Here is a 22,338-nt window from a genome sequence, read left to right on the forward strand (position 1 = left end):
AGTTTCATGTTTGCATTCACATGGACCTTAGTTGAGTTTTGCATTAAATGTTTTATGCATTACTTTGAATTAAAGAGTTCTTATTTTTATCATATAATTGAGAATGAGTTTCAACACGAGTTATATGAGGCCCCAAAAGTTAAAAATTCAAAATTTTGAGTTAAAAAAGGAAAAACTGTGAAAAACCAAAGCAGGGGCTCGCCACGTAGAATTGGTGAATCACCGAACTGGTTCAGTGTGTCGTCAAAGGGACTAGGATCTCAACAAAAATTACTGAGAAAATCTGCTCAAAAGGGAGAAGGATTGGCGAGGAAGGAACCCATTCGGTGACGCGCCAAATTTAGTAGGCGAGGAGATGACTATCGTTTAATGTCGCTGAAATTATGACTGAGGCCAGCAAGATCTTTTGGTGAGAAAGGAGAGCCTTGGGGACTCATAGAAGTTGTTGGTAATCTAAGTATTATTGCCAAAAGGTTTAGAGAATTAGTTCTCAGGCATGTGGTAAGTTGGCGAGCTAAGGAAGGAAAGGCGACTCACCGATTGGGTCAACAAGCCAAGTGTTTTTGCCAAATTATCCTGAGGTTTTTTGATTAGATTCATGAGGCACATCAGAGAGAAATCTAGGAGGTCGGTGACTCACCGATTGGGAAGGCGAGCTCGACCAACCTCGCATAAGATGACCTTGATAAATTTAAGTAAGGACATTTTCATCCTTTTTGGTTCATTTAATTCCTAGACTACATCGTTTTAAGCCTATTCCTAAAGAATATAACCATCCAAACCCTTTAAATTTTCCTCATTCAATCCTAAAATTCTAGAGTTGAAAAAATCTTCTCTCTAGAATTCTCTTCCAAAGATCAAATTCTCAAGTTAAGCTAGGGTTCAAGGATCTTCAAGATTCAAGTTTCCTTTTTCAAATTTCAATTTGATTTCTTGTCAAGGTGTATCTGCATTCATCCATGGATCCTTTCATCCATGGAGTCCCAACAGTTCTTCTCAAATTCTTCTTCTATGATTGTCTTCTAAGCCCTAATTCTTATGAAATTGCATTGGGTCAATGTCTTCTAAGCTCTAATTCTTATGAAATTGCATTGGGTCAATTCAATTATATTTTATTTCATTATCATTGATTTAATTATACATGATTCAATTTAAATTGCATGATTTCAAGTTCATTTCGATGGACCCATGCATTATGTCATTTTCAAGTATGAAATTATGAAATTATGATTGCAAATTGATAAAGTATTTATGAAAATCTATGATGATGAACTATGATTTTAATGATGTTTCAAGCAAGTATCTATGGTTTTGAAAGGTAATTCTCACACACTCATGATAAAGATGGTGAAAGATTTTCTCACCAACTCACGGATTCATAAGGATTGAAATGTTTTCTCATTCTTGTATGAATCATCATAAACTCCAATCCATATACAACCCACATACATGTCCACATACCTCTAAGAGTAAGAACAGTAACATAAGGTGGGACAGGGCCCCCACCGTACCCGTAAACAAATAAATATATACATCGAAGATTAATACACAAACTAGGCTCTGGCACAATGGAGCGCTTCTGAACTGCTGAGTGGAACTCACATACTGACAGATCCCCAAAGTGTGTATTTATACCTGCGGGCATGAATGCAGCCCCTTGAAGAAAGGAGGGTCAGTACGACATATGTATTGAGTATGTAAAGCATAGACATCATAAGGAGATTACAGTTGGCTTAGGGATGTAGGGGGCAAGTATAACATTTAACCATTTACCGTACTCGCATTGTATAAAAGAAAGTCATACATATTACCATCACGTACTGTGCCCGGCCCGTTAGGGGACTCAGTTTACTATCTACATTATTCTGTCATCATAAGCACATATAAATTATTAGCACTGTGGAACGTACAACCCGATCCATGTATATAGTAAGTATATGCCGAGGAACATATAGCCCAATACGCACATCGTATAATAATGTCGAGGAACGTTCGGTGTGATCCACATATCATATAATAATGCCGAGAAATGTTTGGCCCGATCCACATATCATATAGTAATGCCGAGGAACGTTTGGCCTGATCCACATATCATATACTGTACCCGGCCCTTTATGGGACTCGGTGTCATCATATCATCATATACCGTACCCGGCCCTTTATGGGACTCATTGCCACTATATCATCATATACTGTACCCGTCCCTTTATGGAACTCAGTGTCATAATCATCATATACCGTACCCGGACCTTTATGGTTCTCGGTGTCAGATGTATTACAGTATACACAAATCAAGTAGTGAGTAACCATATACAATCTAAATCATTATTAGAGACTCGACAATGTAAGAAGATTAAGCTATCATTCGAGGACCAGAATAGTAGTGTAGCCATCTCGAGTGCCTTATAAATGCCACTGAGGCCTATATCACTTAGGATCTCAGGGACCCTAGATATGTACTAAAGTAATACTAACAGTTCATAGAGTTTGACATTCAGAAGTGAATAAGAGATATGGATTACATTTAGGACTTAAAAGTGGAGTTACCCTAAAGATTGTATCACATTTTACTTATAATTAGGACATGCCAAAGGAAGAGAAAGAATAAGCTTTATCTAGTCTCTACTTTTCCTCAAGGAGTCATCATTACATATATCATACCCGGCCTTTCACGGGCTCGGTATCATAACCTTATTATTGCATTACCTTACCATCATAGCACCACACTTATGTCAAGGACATATCAAGAGGAAAGAAGGGTAGCTCTGCATACTTATGCCAAAACATGCCAAGAGAAAGGAGATAACTTCACATACTTACTACTCTCCATCATATACAAGCCTTGAGAGGCAATAACTCAACTAGTATAGGAATTCTACCATTGAGAAGTTAATAAGACTTATGAGTCATACTTGGGGTTCTATGAATAGAATTATCCCTACATTTCATATATCAATCACCTAAGTCTAAGACATGCCAAAAGAAAAGAAAGGGTAAGCTTCACATACCTTTTACGGATTACTCTTACACGTTCGCCTTGTCGTCTCTTGAACCTATTTAACATGAAAGTAATACTAAGGTTAATTACCTTTGACTTTCCAATTTCCAACTCTACACCCAAGTACTCGTACGAGTTATTTCCTTATCCATTACCCTCAACTAGTTTGTTACTAGTTCTGAATCTACCGAAAATTGGGCAACATCTCTCCTATAACTTCAATATCCCTGAGATTTCAACTCGGCCACAATATCAAAAACCATACCACCAACAAAAACCAGCAGCATATTTACAAGTAAATCACTTAAACCTTACATAATACAAGCTCCAAACAACTAGCTCCAAACTACGATATGAAAATAGAGTTTTTTAATCTTTATTTCACAAAATCTTTAACCATACCAAACGGAGAGTCGTGTGGCTGAACTAGAAGAACCCAAACCCTTTTTAAAACACTTTAAATCCCTAAAACATGCAACCCAACCAGCTGCACCCGCAGCATGACAACGACAACCCACTACTCGACTTGGATTTAGCTATAACCACTTCAATTTAGTTTGTTTCTAATGTCAAGCATCCTTATATAATTTTTCCACTTACAACATTTTTTAAGACATTTAATATACCTCATATAAACATAATAAACTCCAATTTGAAAGGGAAGTCTATACCTTGCCCGAAAATCATCAAACTCGTCGAAACTTGCCTCGGAAGTTCCTTTAGCGCTCCTAAAATTTCGTGGCTGTTTGCTAACGTTTTGGGCTTATACAAACCATAAACTTTCATTACTAAAACCTTAATAGCATCTTGGTACACCCTAGATAATTAATTCACGTAGCGAAATCGAAGAACTCACCTTTTTTTCCCCAAAACCGTAGCTCTCTCTCTCTAGCTTCAAGTTTTCTCTTCTCTTCTTTTGTTGAATCATTTTTGGATAAAGATGAAGCTTAAAGGATAAGGATGAATTAAAGTCATCAAACATATATATATATATATATAGGCCACCTTAGGGGGGTTACACATGTCAACCCCTAAGTGGTGACACATGTCAAGCCCTAAGTAGTGACATGTGTCAAGCTCTTATTGGGCCAACATATCCCTTCCTCCAATCATGGGATATCATGTGGCATGTGAGGTACCACCCCTTTGCTCCAGCTGCTTCCACATGGCACTCTCCAGCTGCTGCCATATGGCACTCTCCCATGCTACCATGTGGCACTTTCTTTTTCCCCTCGTGGGTTTATAATCTCATCTTCTTTTATGAACCTATGTAATCCTTGATACGTAATTGTAGGGTCACCAAATCAGGCTACTTTAGACACTTCAATTGTTAGAGCTCACTTCACACCAATAAAATTGTAGCTTAAGTATGTAAGATTTCCAAGTTGGAAGCTTACGTAAATAAGTCGAGTCCTACGACTCATTGTTTGGTATCCAACTTCTTCTGGATTCTTCTAACTTTATTTACAATCTTCTCTACTATGGGGTATCATATTCTCCTTTACTTAGAGTTGTTTGATAGCGTTATAGATTATCCGACTCACATGGTAACTCTTAAGAAGCTTAATAGTTCTTAAAATGTCTTAAGAAGCTTTAAGAAGCTTTAAGAAACTTTAGGAAACCTTAAGAAACTTAAGAGGCTTATGATCCTTCCAAGAAACTTAAGAGCCTTTCAAGAGACAAGAACATGTTCTAAGGTACAAAAGTACGGGGTATAACATCCTTCCCCCGTTTAGAATATTCGTCCTCAAATGTGAACCAAAACCTTTCTCAAGATCTTATACAGACTATATGGAGAGTTTTTCTGTTCCATTACAATAACATATACTTTCATCGAGCTATCACTATCAGAGTACCAAAGGTTGGGATTACTTATAGCGTAAGAAGTAGGTATGGATACTTGTGTTTCATTTCCTCCTCCACTTCCCAAGTCATCTCTTCACGATTTTTATTTTGCCACAATACTTTGACGGAAGCTACATTCTTAGTTCTCAATCTTCTACTTCACCAACCCAGGATGGCGATAGGTTGTTTCTCGTAGGTTAACTCTTCTGTGACCTGGATACCCTGTACGGGATATACCCGGGTTGGATTACCAATATACTTGCAAAATATTGATACATGGAAGACTGGATGTATCGCTTCCAGATTTGCTGGTAAGTCCAGCTCGTAGGCAACCTTGCCTATTCGGTGGAGGATCTAATAAGGTCAATGCATCTTGGACTAAGGTCCTCTTTCTTATTGGCTCTCATCACTTTCTCTATGGACAACGCTTTTAAGAGTTCTTAATTATAACTTAAAACATTAGAGATCGACATCGATTATCAGCATATGATTTTTGTCGACTCTGTGCCGCTAATAATCTCTCCCGAATAAGGTTCACCTTCTATACTGCCTATTGAACCACGTATAGTCTTATTAGTCATGTTTTACTAATAGCAAACCAACCAATTGGCGACCTACACTATCTTCCATACAAAGTCTCACACGAGGCCACCTAAATACTAGAATGATAGTTAATATCATAAGTACTCTTGAGAGGTGGTAGGCAATTATCCGTGTTACCTTTGGGGTCAACCATATAGACCCGCAACACATCGTCTACTGTGTATCTACCAAGCTTAGTATGTCTATCAGTCTGATGGTAAAATGGTGTGCGAAGACCTATCTGTCTTTCCAATCTTTTCGCGGACTGATCTTTGGTAGTTAACTGTAACTTGGGCTCCTTTATCTGGTACAATAGATATGGGGACTCCATAAGGTCCTACCACCCTCTTAACCTATAATTTTACATAATATCGACTGGATAGGTAGTCCTTGATTGAAGGAACATGGGCTAATATTGTTAATCTGCGGATAACATTCCATATAGAATTATCTGTCCAGGGAGTGCAAAGTGATTCTTGTAGCCAAGGTTGTATTGTGGAATCTTCGACCTCGTATATTACTTCTTGCCTTCTTTAGATAACATCAACTAGTACCCTTGCCTTTTGGGTTTTGCTCTTTGCCCATCAGAGTTGGCTACCAAGTTGTGCTGAAGTCCCCTCACACAATGACCTGTATAGCCGTTTTGTGGGTTGCCTTATCATTAACTGGTATTATGTTGAAGAACTATGGCATACAAGCGTGCCATCTATTAGTAATCGGCTAATCCTTCTTGTTTTGCTTAAGCTCTTTTACAATTCCCTTATCATAACTTATAACACTCTAGGTACATAATCTTGTGTCATTGCTTCGCCGCTAGTTCAGATTCTTTCATCTCGTGCGATCATTACAGCACTAACGCACAGGATCCCACCAAAATTCTGAAGTTAAATGTGCTTGGGCGAGAGTAGTACTAGGATGGGTGACCCCCCCGGGAAGTCCTCGTGTCACGTTCCATTGCCATCCTTGCAATAATGTGTGAAGGCACTCATCTTAGCCTAAGATTTACCTTAGCATTTTCTCTCTAGTCTTCATGTTTTGCCTTGTCCTCTCTTCTTCTCTCTTACAACCGGTGTTGGGTAGATCTTTAATTCAACCATGACCGTGTCCTTTTTGGCCATTTGATTTAACTTCTCTTCGTATTTCTCTATAACGTCTCCAAAATATCACAACTTCTTTTCATCATGTACTCCTCCGCTTGGTCTTATGTTATATATAACTATTCGTAGGTTGCACAACTACTCTTATACCACTGGTATCTGGTAAACAAAGTCTTTTCATCTCCCGTCCCGTCTTGCTTTACATATCGACTTCACACTAGGACTTGCTTATGCTAATGCTATTTTGTCCTACTTCTTTCTTTTCTTCTTTTACATACTCCTTGGTCTCCTCATTTCCTACCATAGGAAATTTTTTATTTTCCTTGCTACTTCTACGTCCCGATATCAGCGACCAATAACGCTATTGCCATATCTTAATCTTTACTCAAACACGACCCTACTACCCATTTCGCGTCCCTTAGTTTTCTTAATCCTACTCTTTTAACGTATTCACTCTTTTATGTAGGCACCCATGGTTCTTTGCACGGTCTCAGATACCGCGGATTCTATCTATTAATTATTGGCCGTGATGTCTTGCTAACTCGTGCCAATATAGGATCTCGCTTGAAATTTAAGCAGTCCCATCAACATGTGACAATGTCAGTTGATTTCCTCTCACGCTCGTATTTCTCTTGTACACTTCCCCCCTTTTGGATGTACCCATATCATCCTCTGTTTACTTTCAACTGTTCATAAACATATGATTCTGTTCCAACACATTTGACATATTGCACCATGTATACACCTTCTTTTAACTCATCTATACTTTAGGTTGCCCCTGTAAGAAACCTTAATATAACCATGGGGTGTTTAGAATTCTCAATAACTAGTACCCAATCTAGTCTTAGTACTTGTACTCAAGTCATATAACTAATGTAGTAGTTTGGCTGAAGCCACATTTCATTCATCCCAATCAGTACGTTACTAGTGCTTATAATCGTGTTCGATTCTCCATTCGGGGGCAATTATACTCTGATGACACGTGTTTCACATTTTGTTATCACCTTTTTTTCCCCAAAGGATACCACTTGTTCCTTTAATAATTTCACAATGCCTTAGTTGTTTTGAAATTTTGCATTCCCTATCCTCGAGGGATCCCACTATTTCCAAACTGGAGGTACATATACATAATACCCCTTTCTGCTTCATGAGCTTTCATCCTATCGTGTACCCGATGCTAACTCCTAATCTTACTCATAATCACATTCTTTAGTTACTTTTTTACTAGGCTCTACTTACTTCCATGATGTCATTATATTCACACTATATTCTTCTCAAGATCAATCCCGGAGGGTAATATTTCTTAACGTTTATTCACGATCCTTACTCTAGGATAATTCCACCTTATGGAGCAAGCGTACTTAACCCCTTATCCTTCCTCGTCATTCTCATCCTGAATACCTCGCAAGCTATCTTAAGACATTCATATCCGTCACCATTCTTCTCACCATATCAGTATTGACCTTCTACTTGCCACCCATATCGCAATTAACTTATTTCCCAAAGTTAGTTGTACTCTTAGTTTAGTCGGGTCTTATCGTTACCGTGGATACGATCTCTCAAGATATATTACAACCTTATATCTTATTCTCTTTTTATTTCTAAAAAATTTTGGCAGAGTTTCTTCTATATTCCTTACTATCCTAAACCTACACTCAGGAAATACCAACAATGCCTCACAGGGCCAATACATATATATTCACATCACATCCTCACAGGGTGCCCAATATCAACAACAGTATAAAATGATGGACTTACCTCGTTTGTCCAACTCGAACATCACCCGTTACAGTTTCCTGTCTAATTTTCCTTTCAATTTTTAACTTTACATTTCAATCATATTTTAATCTTCTTACCTTACCTAGCATGCCTCTTTCGCACCAATACTTACCTGTGTATTGTGTAGCTTCAAATATCATCCGTCTCTTTTTTTTGTTGATGTCGTTCTTCAGTTGAAACCAAAGGTTAGAAAAAAAGGAATTTTATTTCCTATGGCTGGACTCTATCGCATGATCTAAGAAAAGAAAGAAAGGTAGTATCCTAAATGTCCTGTAGCCTCCTATTTATACATGCGGTGAATCACACACCGATAAACAAGACTATACTAGACACGGTCTATAGAAATTCTGAGGACCAAACCACTCTGATACCACTTTTGTCATGACCCAACTCTGTAGGCCATGACAGGTGCCCGAACTGGGTACTCACGTATATTCCTGCTATCTGTAAGTAAATCTTTCCCCTGTTTAAGTTATAGCACATCAACAGGCAGGATAACATATAAGCTGGCAAGGCTTATCATAAGCACCACTGTATATACATACATATACAACTCATATACAACCCATATACATATCCACATACCTTTAAGAGTAAGAACAGTAACATAAGGCAGGACAGGACCCCACCGTACCCATGAACAAATAAATATATATATCGAAGTTAATACCAAAACTAGGCTCCAGCACAATGGAGCGCTTCTGAACTGTTGAGTAGAACTCCCACGTTAATAGATCCCCAAATTGTGTATCTGTACCTGCGTGCATGAACGCATTCCCTCGAATAAAGGGGGGTCAGTACGACATATGTACTGCGTATGTAAAACATAGACATCATAAGGAGATTACACTTGGCGTAGGGATGCAGGGGGTGAGTATAATATTTAACCATTTACCATACTCGCATCGTATAAAAGAAAGTCATACATATTACCATCACGTACTATGCCCGACCCTTTAGGGGACTCGGTGTACCATCTACATCATTGTGTCATCATAAGAACATACATATTATTTGCGCTGTGGAACATACAACCCGATCAATATATATAGTAAGTACATACCGAGGAATGTATGGCCTGATCCGCACATTATATAATAATGCTGAGGAACATTTGGTGTGATCCACATATAATATAATAATGTCGAGGAATGTTTGTCCCAATCCACGTATCATATAGTAATGCCGAGGAATGTTCAGCCCGATCCACATATCATATATCGTACCCGATCCTTTATGGGACTCGGTGTTATCATATCATCATATACCATACTCGGTCCTTTATGGGACTCGGTGTCATCATATTATCATATACCGTACTTAGCCTTTTATGGGACTCGGTGTCATAATCATCGTATACCGTACCCGGACCTTTATGGGACTCGGTGTCATAATTATTATATACAGTACTGGCTCTTTATGGGACTCAGTGTCATAATCATCATATACCATACCCGACTCTTTATGGGACTCGGTGTTACGACCCAACTCCATAGGTCGTGACTAGTGCCCGAGTTGGGCACCCATACGTACCCTTAGACCCACTTAGCGTGTTAGCAGAATAAACAAATGTAGAAATCAAAAAGGGGTCGCTAGAGAGCGCATGAGAACAGATATAGCACAAGAGGCCGTTAAGGCCATCACGGAACATAAAGTCTAAAACATATATACATAACCCACATCACAAGTCTACAGACCTCTACAGAATGATAACCTAGTCATATGATGGGACAGGGCCCCATCGTACCCTTAACCAACATGTACAAATGTACAACAGAAAAGTTAGTACAAAAATAGGGCTCCAGAAAAAGGAGCACTACCAACCAATAAGGTGGATGTCCTAAGCGAACGGATCAGCAAACCGAGCGTCTGTACCTGAAGGCATGTAATGCAACCCCCGAAGAAAGGAGGTCACTACGGAAAATGTATCGAGTATGTAAAGCATGGACTATAATAGGTAAAGCCATTACCAGAATAGAAGGTGCAAAAATGAGCAAAATATTGAAAATATCAAAATGCTTTGCATAACCACAGATAATATATGCAGAAAAACATATGCCATATCCGGCCCCATTATAGGACTCGGTGAACAAATCGTGGTTGCCGCCCCGTCACTGGCTCCACAACACATTATCACTCTAGAGTAGGGATATCTCTGTAACAGTTCATATCATATCAGATGGCTATATCATATCATATCATCAGGCATCTGCATATGTGTACATGACACATCATAACTCTACAAAACCCATGTATAGGTCATACCTGCCCCCTCACATCGAGGCACGATGAATAATGCAGAGAAGTATGCACGATAACAAAACTTGATCCGGGCTCGGTGAAGGAAGCATTGAGGCATCCACGAGTGGAGTAGTGAGAAACAAAATGCACTTTAAATTATTTTTGAGACTCGATGGAGTTAACAAAATGAGCTATTATTCAGAAATCACGACAAGAGTCGTATCAAGTACCTATGGAATATCACTATGAGTTATATCCAAATAGAACTTTTGGAATCATATAAACGGTTAGATTTACATACTTATGCCAAAGACATGCCAAAAGAAGGAACAGTTAGCTTTACATACTTATGCCAAAGACATGCCAAAAGAAGGAACAGTTAGATTTACATATTTATGCCAAAGACATGCTAAAAGAAGGAACAGTTAGCTTTACATACTTATGCCAAAGACATGTCAAAATAAGGAACGGTTAGCTTTACATACTTATGCCAAAGACATTCCAAAAGAAGGAACGGTTAGCTTTACATACCTCTTATGGATTACTCCTAATACGTTCGCCTTATCGTCTCTTGAACCTATTTAACATGAAAGTAATACTATGGTTAATGAGCTTTCACTTTCCAATTCCAACTCTACAACCAAGTCTCCATAGAGGTCATTTCCTTATCCATTTCCCTCGACTAGTTTCTAAGTTACCAAAATCGGACAACATCTCTCCTGTAATTTCAAATTCCTCGAGATTTTAACTCGGACACCATTTCAAAAACCATAGAAACAAAAACAACCTGCAACATATATACAAGTAAATCACTCCAACATTACTCAATATAACTCCAAACCACTAGCTCAAAACTACGATCTCAAAATAGAGTTTTTAACCTTTATTTTACAAAATCTTTAACCATAACAAATGGAGGGTCGTATGGATGAAACCTGTAGAAACCACACCCTTTTTAAAATACTTTAAAGCCCTGCAACATGCAACCCAACCAGCTGCATCTGCACCATAATGACAACTCACTACTCGACTTCGATTTAGCTATAACCACTTTAATTTAGTTTGTTTCTAATGTCAAGCATCCTTATGCAATTTTTCACTTACAACCTTATTTAATAAATGTAATATAACTCATATCAACATCATAAAATCCAATTTGAAAGGGAATCCCTTACCTTGCTCGAAACTCATCAAACTCGTCGAAACTTGTCTCGGAAGTTCCTTTAGCGCGCCTACAACTTTGTGGCTGCTTTCTAACATTTTGGTGCTACTCCAAACAGTAAATTTTCATTAATAATACCCTAATACCATCATGGTATACCCTATATAATTCATTCATAGAAAAAAATTGGAAAACTTACCTTTTTCTCCCCTTGGCCGCCACTAGATTTTCTCTATCTCTAGGATATCTTCTCTTCTTTCTTTCTCTAGAATTTTCTTGAATTTTTGATAAGAATGAGTCATCCAATATATATATATATAGAGGCCACCTTAGGGTGGTGACACGTGTCAACCTCTAAGTGGTGACACATGTCAAGCCCTTAGTGGTGACACGTGTCAAGCCCTCATTGGGCCAACACATCCCTTCCTCCAATCACAAGCTACTACGTGGCATGTGGGTACCACCCCCTTTGCTCCAGCTGCTACCATGTGTCACTCCCAACTGCTTCCACGTGGCACTCTCCCATGCTGCCATGTGGCACTCCCAGCTACTGCTACGTGGCACTCTCTCATGCTACCATGTGGCACTTTCTTTTCTCCTCATGGGTTCATAATCTCATCTTCTTTTACAAACCTATGTAATCCTTTCTACCTAAGCTTGGTATGTACTCCAGTATCTTAAGTATGTAAGATTTCCAAGTTGGAAGCTTACATAAATAAGTCGAGTCCTACGACTCATTGTTTGGTCTCCAACTTCTTCTGGATTCTTCTAACTCTATTTCCAATCTTCTCTACTATGGGGTATCGCATTCTCCTTTCCTTAGAGTTTTTTGATAGCGTTATAGATTATCCGGCTCACATGGTAACTCTTAAGAAGCTTAATAGTTCTTAAGAAGTCTTAATAAGCTTTAAGAAGCTTTAAGAAACTTTAGGAAACCTTAAGAAACTTAAGAGGCTTACGATCCTTCCAAGAAACTTAAGAGCCTTTTAAGAGACTTAAGAACGTGTTCCAAGGTACAAAAGTACGGGGTGTAACATCCTTTCCCCCTTTAGAACATTCGTCCTAGAATATGAACCAAAACCTTTCTCAAGATCTTATACATACTATATGGAGAGTTTCTCTGTTCCAATTGCAATAACATATACTTTCATCGAGATATCACTATCAGACTACTAAAGGTTGGGATTACCTGTAGCGTAAGAATTAGGTATGGATACTTGTGTTTTATTTCCTCCTCTGCTTCCCAGGTCATCTCTTCATAATTTTTATTTTGCCACAATACCTTGACGGAAGCTGCGTCCTTAGTTCACAATCTTCTACTTCGCCAACCCAAGATGGCGATAGGTAGCTTATCGTAGGATAACTCCTCTATGACCTGGATACCCTCTATGGGATATACTTAGGTTTGATTACCAACATACTTGCAAAACATTGATACAAGGATGACTGGATATACCGCTTCTAGATTCGCTGGTAAGTCCAGCTCATAGGTAACCTTGCCTATTCGGCGAATGATCTGATAAGGTCAATGCATCTCGGACTAAGGTCCTCTTTCTTGCTGGCTCTCATCACTTTCACTATGGGCGATGCTTTTGAGAGTGCTTAATTATAACTTAAAACCTTAGAGATCGACGTCGATTATCCGCGTATGACTTCTGTCGATTCTGTGCTGCTAACAATCTCTCCCAAATAAGCTTTACCTTCTATACCGCCTATTAAACCATGTATGGGCTTATTAGTCATGTTTTACTAACACCAAACCAACCAATTGGGGACCTATACTATCTTCCATACAAAGTCTCATATGGGGCCACCTGGATACTGGAATGATAGTTAATATTATAAGTACTCTTGAAAGGTGGTAGGCAATTGTCCGTGTTACCTTTGGGGTCAACCATATAGGCCCATAAATAATCATTTACCGTGTAGCTACCAAGCTTAGTCTGTCCATCAGTCTGAAAGTAAAATGGTATACGAAGACTTATCTGTCTTCCCAATCTCTTCGCGGACTGATCTTCGATAGTTAACTATAACTTGGGCTCCTTCATCTGGGACAATAGCTATGGGGACTCCATAAGGCCTTACCACCCTCTTAACTTATAATTTTACACAATCTCGACTGGACAGGTAGTCCTTGATTGAAGGAACATGGGCTAATATTGTTAATCTGCGAATAACATTCCATATAGAATTATCTGTCCAGGGAGTGCAAAGTGATTCTTGTAGCCAAGGTCGTATTGTGGAATCTTCAACCTCGTATATTACTTCTTGCCTTCTTTAGATAACATTAACTAGTACCCTTGCCTTTTGGGTTTTGCTCTTTGCCCATCAGAGTTGGCTACATAGTTGTGCTAAAGTCCCCTCACATAATGACCTGTATAGCCGTTTTGTGGTTTGCCTTATCATTAACCAGTATTATGTTGAAGAACTGTGGCATACAAGTGCACCATCTGTTAGTAATTGGCTAATCCTGCTTGTTTTGCTTAAGCTCTTTTACAATTCCCTTATCGTAACTTATAACACTCTAGGTACATAATCTCGTGTCGTTGCTTCGACGCTAGTTCGGATTCTCCCATCTCGTGCGATCATAACAACACTAATGCACCGGATCCCACCAGAATTCTGAAGTTAAACATTCTTGGGAGAGAGTATTACTAAGATGGGTGACCCCCTTGGGAAGTCCTCGTGTCACGTTCCATTGCTATCCTTGCAATAATGTGTGAAGGCACTCATCTTAGCCTAAGATTTACCTTAGCGTTTTCTCGCTAGTCTTCATATTTCGCCTTGCCCTCTCTTCTTCTCTCTTACAACCGATGTCGGGGTAGATCTTTAATTCAACCATGATTGTGTCCTTTTGTGCCATTTGATTTAACTTCTCTTCATATTCCTCTATAACGTCTCCAAAATATCATAACTCCTTTTCATCATGTACTCCTCTGCTTGGTCTTATGCTATATATAATTATTCATAGGTTGTACAACTACTCTTATACCACTGGTATGAGGTAAACGCAGTCTTTTTGTCTCCCGGCCCGTCTTGCTTTACATATCAACTTCACACTAGGACTTGCTCGTGCTAACACTATTTTGTCCTACTTCTTTCTTTTCTTCCTTTACGTACTCCTTGGTCTCCTCATTTCCTACCATAGGAAATTTTCTATTCTCCTATCTACTTCTGCGTCCCGATATCAGCAACAAATGACGCTGTTGCCATATCTTAATATTTACTCAAACACGGCCCTACTACCCTTTTCACGGCCCTTAGTTTGCTCAGTCCTACTCTCTTAACGTATTCACCCCTTTTTGTGGGTACCCATGATTCTTCGCACGGTGTCAGATACCGCGACTTTTATCTATTTATTGTTGGCCTTGAGCTCTTGCTAACTCATGCCAATATAGGATCTCTCTTGAAATTTAAGTGGTCCCGTGAACATGTGACAGTGTCAGTTGATTTCCTCTCACGCTCGTATTTCTCTTGTACACTTCCCCCCTTTTGGATGTACCCATATTATCCTCTGTTTACTTTCAACTGTTCATACACATATGATTCTGTTCCAACACATTTGACATATTGCACCATGTATACACCTTCTGTTAACTCATCTATACTTTAGGTTGCCCTTGTAAGAAACCATAATATAACCATGGGGTGTTTAGAATTCTCAATAACTAGTACCCAATCTAGTCTTAGTACTTGTACTCAAGTCATATAACTAATGTAGTAGTTTGGCTGAAGCCACATTTCATTCATCCCAATCAGTACGTTACTAGTGCTTATAATCGTGTTCGATTCTCCATTCGGGGGCAATTATACTCTGATGACACGTGTTTCACATTTTGTTATCACCTTTTTTTCCCCAAAGGATACCACTTGTTCCTTTAATAATTTCACAATGCCTTAGTTGTTTTGAAATTTTGCATTCCCTATCCTCGAGGGATCCCACTATTTCCAAAGTGGAGGTACATATACACAATACCCCTTTCTGCTTCTTGAGCTTTCATCCTTATCATGTACCCGATGCTAACTCCTAATCTTACTCACAATCAGATTCTTTAGTTACTTCTTTACTAGGCTCTACATACTTCCATGATGATCGTCATTATATTCACACTATATTCTGCTCATGGTCAATCCCAGAGGGTAATATTTCTTAACTTTTATTCACGATCCTTACTCAGGACTAACTCTACCCGATGGAGTAAGCGTAGTTAACCCCTTATCCTTCCTCGTTATTCTCATTCTTAATATCTCGCAGGCTATCTTAAGACATTCACATACATCACTATTCTTCTCACCATATCAGTATTGACATTCTACTTGCCACCCATATCGCAATTAACTTATTTCCCAAAGTCAGTCGTACTCCTAGTTTAGTCTGATCGTATCATTACCATGGATACGACCTCTCAAGATATATTACAACCTTATATCTCATTCTCTTTCTATTTCCAAAAAATATTTCGGCAGAGTTTCCTCTATATTCCTTACTATCCCAAACCTGCACTCAGAAAATACCAACAATGCCTCACAGGACCAATACATGTATATTCATATCACAGCCTCACAAAGCACCCAATATCAACAACAGTATAAAATGATGGACTTACCTCATATGTCCAACTCAAACTGCACCCGTTACACTTTTCTATCTACTTTTCCTTTCAATTTTCAACTTTACATTTTAATCATATTTCAATCTTCTTACCTTACCCAGCATGCCTTTTTTGCACCATTACTTACCTGTATACTGTGTAGATTCCAATATCATCTGTCACTTTGTTCTGTCGATGTCGTTCTTCAGCTGAAACTAAAGGTTAGAAAAAAAGGAATTTCATTTCCTATGGCTGGGGTCTATCACACGATCTAAGACAAGAAAGAAAGGTAACATCCTAAATGTCCTGTAGCCTCCTGTTTATAGATGTGGTGCACCACACACCGATAAATAAGACTCTACTAGACACGGTCTGTAGACATTTCGAGGACCAAACCGCTTTGATACTACTTTTTTCATGACCCAACTCTGTAGGCTGCGACTAGTGCTCGAGTTGGGCACCCATACGTACCCTTAGCCCCACTTAGCGTGTTAGCAGAATAAACAAATGTAGAAATCAAAAAGGGGTCGCTAGAGAGCGCATGAGAAAATATATAGCACAAGAGGGCTGTTAAGGCCATCACAGAACACAATGTCTAAAATATATATACATAATCCACATCATAAGTCTACAGACCTCTACAAAATAATAGTTTAGTCATATGACGGGATAGGGCCTCGTTGTACCCTTAAACAACATGTAAAACAAAAAAGTTAATACAAAAATAGGGCTCCGAACAAAGGAGCACTGCCAACCAACAAGGTGGATGTCCTAAGCGAGAGGATCAGCAAATCGAGCGTCTGTACCTGCGGGCATGTAATGCAACCCCCAAAGAAAGGGGGTTAGAACGGATAATGTACCGAGTATGTAAAGCATGGACTATAATAGGTAAAGCCATTATCATAACAGAAGGTGCAAAAATGACCAAAATATCCAAAATATCAAAATGCTTTTCATAACCACATATAATGTATGCAGAAAAACATATGCTATATCCGTCCCCATTATGGGACTCGGTGAACAAATCGTGGTTCCGCCCCATCACTGGTGCCACAACACATCATAACTCCAGAGTAGGGAATATCTCCATAACAGATCATATCATATTAGATGGCCATATCATATCATATTAGATGGCCATATCATAACATATCATATCATATCATATCATCAGACATCAGCATATGTGTATGTGGCACATCATAACTCCATAAAACCCATGTACAGGTCGTACCTGGCCCCTCACATCGGGGCAAGACAAACAATGCAGAAAAGTATGCATGATTACAAAACCTGACCCGGGCTCGGTGAAGGAAGCATTGAAGCATCCACAAGTGGAGTAGTGAGAAACTAAATACACTTTAAATCATTTTTGAGACTCAATGGAGTTAACAAAATGAGCTATTATTCAAAAATCAAGACAAGAGTCGTATCAAGTACCTTTTGAATATCACTATGAGCTATATCCAAATAGAACTTTTGGAATCATATACACGTATCTAGGAACGATGAAATATCCTTTGGAAAATCAAGAAGTTGGCCATCCTAGCAGCTCTATGAATAGGAACTTTCTTGGAGTCATATAAAAGTCATATACTTGTTTCATAAAAACCATGCCAAAAAGGAAAATTAGCTTTATATACTTATGTCAAAACATGCAAAGAGAAACAACGGTTAGCTTTACATACTTATGCCAAAGACATGCCAAAAGAAGGAATGGTTAGCTTTACATACTTATGACAAAGACATGCCAAAAGAAGGAAAGGTTAGCTTTACATACTTATGCCAAAGACATGCCAAAATAAGGAACGGTTAGCTTTACATACTTATGCCAAAGACATGCCAAAAGAAGGAATGGTTAGCTTTACATACCTCTTACGAATTACTCCTAATACGTTCGCCTCGTCATCTATTAAACCTATTTAACATGAAAGTAACACTATGGTTAGTGACCTTTCAATTTCCAATTCTAATTCTACAACCAAGTCTCCATAGAGGTCATTTCCTTATCCATTTCCCTCGACTAGTTCCTTACTAGTTTCTAAGTTACCGAAAATCGGGCAACATCTCCCCTATAACTTTAACATTTCCGAGATTTCAACTCGGCCACCATTTCAGCAACCATACAAACAAAAACAACCATAAGAATATATAAAAGTAAATCACTTCAACATTACTCAATACAACTCCAAACCACTAGCTCAAAACTATGATATCAGAATAGAATTTTTAACCTTTATTTCATAAAATCTTTAACCATACCAAACAGAGGGTCGTGTGGATGCAACCATTAGAACCCATACCTTTTTTAAAACACTTTAAATCCCTTCAACACACAAACCAACCATCTACATCCGCAGCACCATAATGACAACCCACTACTCGACTTCGATTTAGCTATAACCACTTCAATTTAGTTTGTTTCTAACGTCAAGCATTCTTATGTAATTTTTCCACTTACAACCTTATTTAATAAATATAATATACCTCATAACAACATCATAAACTCTAATTTGAAAGAGAAGCCCTTACCTTGCCCGAAACTCATCAAACTCATCGAAACTTGCCTTAGAAGTTCCTTTAGCGCGCCTACAACTTTGTGGCTGTTTGCTAACATTTTTTTGTCAGCTCCAAACCATAAATTTTCATTAATAATACCCTAATACCATTATGGTATACCCTAGATAATTCATTCACAGAACAAAATTGGAAAACTTACCTTTTTCTCCCCTTGGCCGCCACTAGTTTCTCTCTAGCTCTAGGGTTTCTTCTCTTCTTTCTTTCTCTAGAATACTTCCACATGTCACTCTCTCATGCTTCCACATTGAAATCTCTCATGATGCAATGTGTCACCTTTTTTTCCCCTCGTGGGTTCATAATTTCATCTTCTTTTATGAATCTATGTAATCCTTGCTACGTAAGCTTGGTACGTACTCAAGTAGCTTAAGTATGTAAAATTTCAAAATTGGTAGCTTACGTATGTAACACATCCAAAGTAATAGCTTACACAAGTAAGTCGGGTCCTACGACTCTCTACTTGGCCTCCAATTCCTTCTAAATTCCTATAACTTTATTCCCAATTTTCCCTGCCATGGGGTATCAGATTCTCCTTTCCTTAGAGTTGTTTGATAGAGTTATAGCCTATCCGGATCACATGGTAACTTCTAAGAAGCTTTCAAGAACTCAGGAATCTTTCAAGAAACTTCAGAAGCTTAAGATTTGTTTTTTTAAGAAACTCAAGTACCTCTCAAGGTACCAAAGTCTTTCAAGAGACTTAAGAATGTGTTCCAAGGTACAAAAGTATGGGGTGTAAAACTCGGTGTCAGATGTATTACAGTATACACAAATCAAGTAGTGAGTAACCATACACAATCTAAATTATTATCAGAGACTTGATAATGTAAGAAGATTAAGAAATCGTTCGAGGACCAGAATAGTAGTATAGCCATCTTGAGTGCCTTCTAAATGCCATTGAGGCCTATATCACTTAGGATCTCGGGGACCTTAGACATGTACTAAAGTAATACTAAAAGTTCATAGAGTTAGGGATACCCGTCGTCACATAGTCCTTAGGACTAGGAGCTTATGCATCCAGTACTTCTTAACCTATGGAGTTCAAGGAAAGTAGTTCAACTTACTACAATAATTTGACATTCAGAAGTGAATAAGAGATACGAATTACATTTAGGACTTAAAAATGGAGTTACCCCAGAGCTCGTATCACATTTTACTTACAATTAGGACATGCCAAAGGAAGAGAAAGAATAAGCTTTACCTAGTCTCTACTTTTCCTCAAGGAGTCATCATTACATATATCATACCCGGGCCTTCATGGGCTCGGTATCATAACCTTATTATTACATTACCTTACCATCATAGCACCACACTTATGTCAAAGACATATCAACAGCAAAGAAGGGTAGCTCTGCGTACTTATGCCAAAACATGCCAAGAGAAAGGAGATAACTTCACATACTTACTACTCTCCATCATATAAAAGCCTTGAGAGGCAATAACTCAACTAGTATAGGAATTCTACGATCGAGAAGTGAATAAGACTTATGATTCATACTTGGGGTTCTATGAATGGAATTATCCCTACATTTCATATATCAATCACTTAAGGCTAAGACATGCCAAAAGAAAAGAAAGGATAAGCTTCACATACCTCTTACGGATTACTCTTACACATTTGCCTCGTCGTCTCTTGAACCTATTTAACATGAAAGTACTAATAAGGTTAACGACCTTTCACTTTCCAATTTCCAACTCTACAACTAAGTACTCATAGGAGTTATTTCCTTATCCATTACCCCTCGACTAGTATGTTACTAGTTCCAAATCTATCAAAAATCGGGCAGCATCTCTCCAATAACTTCAACATCCTCGAGATTTCAACTTCGCCACAATATCAACAACCATACCACCAAAAACAACCAGAAGCATATTTACAAGTAAATCACTTCAACCTTACACAATACAAGCTCCAAATAGCTAGCTCCAAACTACGATACAAAAATAGAGTTTTTTAATCTTTATTTCGCAAAATCTTTAACCATACCAAATGGAGAGTCGTGTGGCTGCAACCAGAAGAACCCACACCCTTTTTAAAAAAAATTAAATTCCTAAAATACACAACCCAACCAGCTGCACCTGCAGCACTACAATGACAACCCACTACTCAACTTGGATTTAGCTATAACCACTTCAATTTAGTTTGTTTCTAATGTCAAGCATCATTATACAATTTTTCCACTTACAACATTATTTAAGACATTTAATATACCTCATATAAACATCATATACTCCAATTTGAAAGGAAAGCCCATATCTTGCCCGAAAGTCGTCAAACTCGTCGAAACTTGCCTCGGAAGTTCCTTTAGCGCGCCTAATATTTCGTGGCTATTTGCTAACGTTTTGGGCTTCTACAAACTATAAATTTTCATTACTAAAATATTCATAACATCATGGTACACCCAAGATAATTAATTCACGAAGCAAAATCAAAGAACTTACCTTTTTTTCCCTAAAACCGTAGCTCTCTCTCTCTAGCTTCAAGTTTTTTCTTCTCTTCTTTTCTTGAATCTTTTTTTGATAAAGATGAAGCTTAAAGGATAACGATGAATTAAAGTCATCAAAATATATATATATATATATATATATATATATATATATATATATATATATATATATGCCACCTTAAGGGAGTGACATATGTCAACCCCTAAGTGGTGACACGTGTCAAGCCTTTATTAGGCCAACACATCCCTTCCTCCAATCACGGTCTACCACGTGGCATATGGGGGCACCCCCTTTTCTCCAGCTCCTTCTATATGGCACTCCCAGCTGCTGCCACATGGCATTCTCCCATGCTACCATGTGGTATTTTCTTTTCCCCCTCGTGGGTTCGTAATCTCATCTTGTTTTATGAACCTATATAATCCTTACTACGTAAGCTTGGTATATACTCCAGTAGATTAAGTATGTAAGATTTCCAAGTTAGAAGCTTATGTAAATAAGTTGATTCCTATGACTCATTGTTTGGTCTCCAACTTCTTTCGGATTCTTCTAACTCTATTTCCAATCTTCTCTACTATAGGGTATCACATTCTCCTATCCTTAGATTTGTTGGATAGCGTTATAGATTATCTGGCTCACATGATAACTCTTAAGAAGCTTAATAGTTCTTAAGAAGTCTTAAGAAGCTTTAAGAAGCTTTAAGAAATTTTAGGAAACCTTAGGAAACTTAAGAGGCTTATGATCCTTCCAAGAAACTTAAGAGCCTTTCAAGAGACTTAAGAATGCGTTCCAAGGTATAAAAGTATGGGGTGTAACAATGCTGTCCAATTTTTGGTAATTTCGGAACTAGTAATAAACTAGTCGAGGGAAATGGATAAGGAAACGATTCCTATGGATACTTGGTTTTATAGAGTTGGAAGTTGGAAAGTGGAAGGTTATTAATATTAGTATTGCTTCCATGATAAATAGGTTCAAAATACGATGAAGAGAACGTGGCAAAGGGTAATCCATAATAGGTATGTG

At 38.2% G+C, this 22,338-nt stretch overlaps 1 pseudogene; it reads left to right on the forward strand.

The window, feature by feature from the left end:
- The first annotated feature begins 6,258 nt into the window (after positions 1 to 6,258).
- LOC129893702 (5S ribosomal RNA) lies at positions 6,259 to 6,378 on the forward strand (annotated as a pseudogene).
- The last annotated feature ends 15,960 nt before the right edge of the window (positions 6,379 to 22,338 follow it).

Source organism: Solanum dulcamara, chromosome 6, assembly GCF_947179165.1.
Source record: "Solanum dulcamara chromosome 6, daSolDulc1.2, whole genome shotgun sequence".
NCBI classification, from domain to species: domain Eukaryota; kingdom Viridiplantae; phylum Streptophyta; class Magnoliopsida; order Solanales; family Solanaceae; genus Solanum; species Solanum dulcamara.